The sequence below is a fragment of the Electrophorus electricus genome, chromosome 4 (genome assembly GCF_041902795.1).
Source record: "Electrophorus electricus isolate QZ-2024a chromosome 4, ASM4190279v1, whole genome shotgun sequence".
Classification (NCBI taxonomy): domain Eukaryota; kingdom Metazoa; phylum Chordata; class Actinopteri; order Gymnotiformes; family Gymnotidae; genus Electrophorus; species Electrophorus electricus.
In genome coordinates, this window is record NC_137500.1 from 3,765,001 (window position 1) to 3,771,573 (window position 6,573).

Consider the following 6,573-nt stretch of genomic DNA (forward strand, 5'->3'; position numbering starts at 1 on the left):
CTTGGACAGATGACAGAGGAACCTTTTATTTTTAAATTTTGTGACTTCAATGACACACACTCAAAAAAAGTACAAGAACATGGTGTGTGTGTGTGTGTGTGTGTGTGTGTGTGTGTATATATATATATATATATATATATATACACACACACCATATTCTTATACTTTTACTTAATTATTTGAAGTTCTTTTTCTATCTATCTATCTATCTATCTATCTATCTATCTATCTATCTATCTATCTATCTATCTATCTATCTATCTATCTATCTATCTATCTATCTATCTATCTATCACTATAATAACACAGTAAAGCTTAATTGCTACAGAGGTAATGGATGAGGTTACGTGCCTCTTTTACTCAGCCAGTCACAACCAGTAACATCTCCATCTCTGCCAGACAAACATTAGGAACGAGTAGTCCAATTAATATGATCAGGTGGCCTGTTCCTGTATACACACACACACACACACACACACACACACACACACACACACACACACACACACACGCATACACACACACATACATACACTTGTGTTCACAAAAGCTCTCCGATCTGCATAACAGTCTCATGTCTTTGGCATCTGGTCCTGTCTGGTCTGCTTCATGCTTTCCCACCCAACCCCCCCCCCCCCCGGTGGTTACCCCCACACCCCCAAGCGGCCATGGAGAAGTACCAGTCCTGACAATAGTGGGAAAGACAGGGTTCTTTATGAGCCAGGGGGGCCTCCATTGAGGGAGGTAAGGCGTGAGTGGGGCAGAATAATAATGGCAGACACCACGCTCTGTTCATTAAGGCATGGTGCTGCAGCTGCCAGCTCCATGCCTGCCTGTGCACTCATCTCACCCTCGCGCCGATTCAAAACGGAGGCCAGAGCGCCAGGGGCACGAGGGTGGCGTCTGAGCCGTGGCCAAAGAGTGAGGGGACGAGGGAGGTAGCGTGTGCAGCCCCACTGGCTGGTGTCGGCCCACCACAGTCTCCGTCAGGCCATTATTAAAAGCTACGCCAACACTATGGCATGTATTACCCTTCAGTGGGCAAAGTTATTTCTGCATGTCCTGGGACAAGAATATGGTGTTAGAATACGCTTTGATAAACCATCTAAACATCTGTGTTACTTGAGATCAGTCAGAACTATATCACATATGCTAAAAGTTTATCCTTTAATCTATAATAGAATGAACTATGTGATGGGCTGTGGATTTTATCATTAACTCACCTGATACTTTTTTTTGGCAAAACAGTTTTTTGAGCCTTTCAGAGATCTATTCATCTCTTTTGCGTATTTGTTTGCTCATTCATTGTTAGTTTTTTAATTTGCTTCCTCAGCTAACTGGCATTTTTGCAAGCAATAATACTTGGGCTTTGGGAGAGAGGAGGGAAAGGCAAACAGAGTGATGCACAGTGGAGTTTGCACAGAGACTACGGGAAGTGCCTCCGGGATGCTGCCTCTCCTGTTCACACAGCTGAGCCTTTGGCTCTTTCTTCCTTTTCAATGCAACTATGTCAAGAGGATCTTTGCTCAGCCCCACTCATTAGCAGTGCTAGTTGCTTTATTGTCCTCTTTCTATTTTCCCCTCGTTATCCATCCCTGACTGCAAGCAAAACTATTTACTTTGAATTGTAAATAAGTGCATTATATATGTAAATGTCCCAGTGCTCTTCACAAAAAGATTCACAGGGAACTCAAACATGTTATTCCACCATTTAGAGAAGGAGGATCCAGTGTCTTTCATCATAGTTATGAATTTCATAACTAAGTGTTGATGTCAGAAGTTCAAAGATATTATGCAGGTTAAAGATCTGTTTGCTTAATTAAATGTAATCAAACCAAGCTCTAGTAATGTTTTTGAATGTATAGTTTGCATATTGAATAATGTAGTGTATATGCTTATATGAAATGGTGTCCTGCACCCTAGTTTGGTGGTTCAGTATATTTCTAACACAGACAAATACCATAGGAAAACAACAAACACAGTAGTCAACTATTACATAACGATAGTGTGTATACATATATATGTGTGTGTGTGTGTGTGTGTGTGTGTGCGTGCGCGTGGGTGTGTGCGTGCGCGTGTGTACATTACAATTGTTGCTTGTGATCTTAAAAAACAATCATAAAATTAACAACCTGATAAAAGCCTCCTCTTCGCTCTTATCTGAATTAGCCCCTAGATTTCAGAAAATAGAACACGGCGTGTATTAAACCACGCTGTACAGGTAGCTCTGTGACAGCCCCAAGCCCATTCCATGTCTTAACGAACGGAGCTCAGTGTTCATTCACGCATTAGAGAAGCATGCGGCAATCCTAACAAAGGAAGATGGCAACGTCTGCTGCAGTTGGTGCCAGTTCATTTGTTTTCTTTGCATCCCCTCCTTCTGTGCAGCACTCACGCTCCCCCTACGCGCAAATAAACCCTCTCTACTAATTAATATAGTAAGATCTGATGGGCATAGAGCTGAGCCTGATTGATATACACCTCAAATCTGCACACACACACACACAAACACACACACACACACACAGACACACATACACACACACACACAGACATTAACACATATGCATACACACAGATCTTTGAATAAAAAAGACCATGATGCAGCTCACCTCCTGTGCCAGTCCAGCCATCTTAGCTATTTCAGTGAGATCTCCCTCAAGATGGCCTCCAGGCCAGCCTCCCTCTGTGCGGCTGGGCTCCAGGGGCTGACCGGGGCTGACCGGGGCTGACCGGGCTTTGTCGCCGGTGGCATGGGCACGGCTTCCCCTGTTCCCCGGAGGGCCACAGATGGCACGGTGTTTTCCAGAAAATGGAGGATGTTCCCACTCTGGGCGTCCTGTCTCTCCCACAGTATCCGCCCATGCTCCCGCCATGCTCCTCCATTACGCCGTGTTATGGACGGGGAGTGGACGCTGAGGGCAGAGCGAGGAAGCAAAAATGAGAATGAAGCATTACAATACAATCCATGTTATTATTGCCAAGCTGGTGCCATGGCAACCGCCTAACGGTTTGTTTTGTGGATGCTGCATTACATACATTCTGTAACGCATATGCTCACCCATGTGACAATGAAGCATGTCACCATATTGCTATTAGAGGCTTAGATTTCCCTTAAAAACAAGTATTTCTGATAATGAAAATGACATTTTAAAGACACCTTCCTTGGGACACTGGGAGAAACTGACACCAATCACTCGCCTAGACAATATAATAATTTATTACAATGTATAATTTTACTGGTAAAATTATGCAGCATCATAAAAATACCTTTTTTTTTAAAGGACCTCTTTAATTTTAGATGGTTTAAATTAACATGAACGTTTAGTGCATCATACAGTATAGTTCCACAATTATGTCTATTCGGATAAAACCATTTAGAAACATATCCACTGGTAAAGAGGTAAGAGTCAAAAGGAAGAAGCAGAGAGATTATTGTTCAGATCACCACCTCTTCCCATGTGTGTCCAAGCTACAACTGCAATCATATTCATGCGCTTTGATTGGCTAAGCTATCTTTGCTAACATGAAATATAGATTATTGGATCAATTTTCCCCCCAGACGTTTCAGAAAGAATGAAAACACAATTTTATTCAACACACAATGAGATTATAGTAACTTGTAATGCTCTGTTTATACAGTCACACACCTATATGCACTAACAGAAGCTAAATGTAGCTTCTCTTTCTATCACATTGACTCAATATGCATTCTTAAAATGAGCAGAAAATGCTTAAGTGTCCCTGTAATGTTCTTAATAACTTGTGTAGGAACATCTCAACCTTGTCTTTATTTGGGAAGTAAAACTGTGAATATTGGATTATTAGATCCTTTATGGATCCCCTCTTGTAGGCTACTTGTGTTCTTGTGATATTTGTAAGGCTAATTTCTGGTGTTAACCTCTGTATTCCAAAGCCATTATAATCAGATTCCATTGCACAGGATGCCACATTTCTGTTACGGGTTTGACTGAAAAGAGTGAATTCCTGCTATTTTGTTTTCTACCTGAAGAGTCCAGTCGGCTATTCAGCGGCGTCTGTTTCAGGAAGAAGGCGAGGATCATTTCTACTTTCGGTTATCTAGCTTTATGACATGCATTTATACTCATACAGCTAGATAACCAAAGAGAGAAACCAACCCCCTGCACGTCTGCCGCAAGTCCTGCCGAAGCGATGTGAAATTTTGAGAACGATGAACAGTGTCACACATCTGAAAGACATAACAAACACAATAAGACAGCTAATAATCACACTAAAAGACCTGTGTATCCCTAATAAGAAATGCAGGCTATATTTGCCTGCCATGTAAAGGAGAAACCTTTAACCTCCCTCAGGGTTTGATTGGCTACGAAAATAACATCAAGCAGTTTATCGTTGTAGTGTCGCAAGGACGTGCTATGTTTCAGCATGAGAGACCAATTTCTAAATGCAAAAATTAATTTAATAAAATTTGAAATTTATGCTTCCTCTTCAGAAAACGATCTTGCTCGCTGACGGAAGAAATTGGGCCTGAGTCATATTTAGATACATATTAAAGTTAATCAAGATTGATTTAAAATAATAATATAATAATAATAATAACAATAATAATAATAATAATAATAATAACGTTCATAAACGAATATTTTTATGAAGAGGGATCCACATTTGTGTCATAAAGCTAACAAGCACATTTGTCACCCCATAACAACTTTAACAAAACTGTAAAAAATAATAATAATAAAAAATTTAAAATAGCATAAAAATCCTAATGTGGTATGCGTTTGTGCTTTTTCATTAAATACGATTTTAGCGCATATGTTATGCGCCAACATTAAAACTGATTATTTGAGCTGGAAGACTCTGCACGTAGGCCGCGCGGTGTTCCCCAGAAAGCTTCCCCACGCGCACTGCACACTATGCACATCACGTCTCACCTGCGCCATCATGAAATTAAAAGATGAGTATGATCAGTCAGCAAAACACACAAGATTGTAGCAGATATCACAGCTCCGTTTAATCTCGTTAAACAGCAAGTACAGGCAGAACTTAGTGTATTTAATACTGCTGTGCAAGTGCCGGTAATTCCGCTTACTCTGCCACCTTGAACCTTTCACCCACAGATATATTTCAGACAGGTTACAATAAAATTAATATTCATACTGAAAACCATATACATAATCCAGTAATCGCTAATCGTCGATCTGGTCATATATGCACTATTAACTCCGCTGAAGGCCTAAGTGAAATCAATATTTCATATGAACTTATCTTACAATTTCTAAAATAACTTTGACAGCCGTAAAAAAATTTAAATAAAGTCTTTTGTAAATCAATTTTTGTAAATGTTACCATGATTACGCACATCGGAAAAACAAAAATAAAAAATCTGACCGATATCAGAAAAAACAATATAAGCTTATCTTTTTTGTGTGGCAGTTGCAGTTTAACAATTAGGCCCATAGTGTGCAGTACTTTTGTAGAGACCCCTCATAAATATTCTACTATTGTACACACGTATTTAGTGACATGTGAATTACAAGTAATGGCAAATGCACCCTATAGTCGAGCTGTAGCGTCCACCGTGGCATCCATTGGATGCTGACCTCTTTATTACTAAAGAGGTCAGCAATAGAGTTCAGAAATCTCACAAAAACTCTCATTTCGCACAAAGCGACAGACTGGATCTACCACAAGCTGTCATCCCACATACAAAAAAACACGGTATGCTCAGAGAATGTACTAGTTTGTGTCTTATTTCATACGCCTATTAGATTAGCGCACCTAACGTGGTTTAAGTAGGTCGTCTAAGACTAGCCTTTAATAAAGACAACATAGCAGATTTCTGTGTAAATTGTGGTCTAATTTGTAAAATGTTTGTTCACCACCATTAATTACTCAAATTACGCATTCTTTGAAAAGATAGCACATTTTGTGTTTTTTGTCCAGCTAGAAAGAATACCTCTCCACTCCATTCGCGCAAGATCAGATGTGCATTATAACGCAGTATCTTCGGTATCTGCACATGGGCTCACCAATTGTGCAGGTATGTTACAGTACACAGCCAGTCGGTAGAGTCCACACGTCTGCCTTCCACACTTGCTAATCCCGGAGCCCAGACAGAGTCTTGATGTCAAAGTTCTAGCTTCTTCTTCTTCTTCTTCTTCTTCTTTTTTTTGCTTATGTAGCCCTAGACACCTACAACAGGTTGCGTGTCATCCTCACACCGGGACCGGTTTATTGACCGCGATGTCGCGTCCGTCCATCCGACCAGCGTTTTCTTCCCTGTGCGCTCTCGTCTGCAGTGACGTCAGCTCAACTGCGTAAGCACAGGCGTCCAAAGCGACCAATCGCAGTGCGAGTGCGCCGGTCAAGAAACTGCGCGTACAAATGTGTAGGGTGGGTGGGGTTGGACGACTCAATAAGTGTAAAGTCGTTTGCAAAAAAAATTTCTCAATTATCTTACCTATAGTAAATGTTCCAATTAGACTTCTCTTTGACAAATTAGTCATTTGTAGATTGAGAATTTTGATGTACTTTTGATGTATTTTTAGCTTCAGATTTCTCCAGTCTAGAAAGGAAAACTCAGCCATA

At 40.6% G+C, this 6,573-nt stretch overlaps 1 long non-coding RNA gene across 1 annotated transcript in view; it reads right to left on the reverse strand.

Moving 5' to 3' along the window:
- LOC113588527 (uncharacterized) overlaps window positions 1-6,265 on the reverse strand; it is a 10,372-nt gene extending 4,107 nt beyond the window's left edge. Inside the window, exons 1-3 of the long non-coding RNA XR_003411860.3 lie at window positions 6,015-6,265; window positions 4,007-4,210; window positions 2,613-2,915 (exon numbers count right to left, since the gene is read on the reverse strand). This is a non-coding gene — a long non-coding RNA (uncharacterized LOC113588527). The remainder of the gene's footprint in view (window positions 1-2,612; window positions 2,916-4,006; window positions 4,211-6,014) is intronic.
- Window positions 6,266-6,573: the final 308 nt, after the last annotated feature.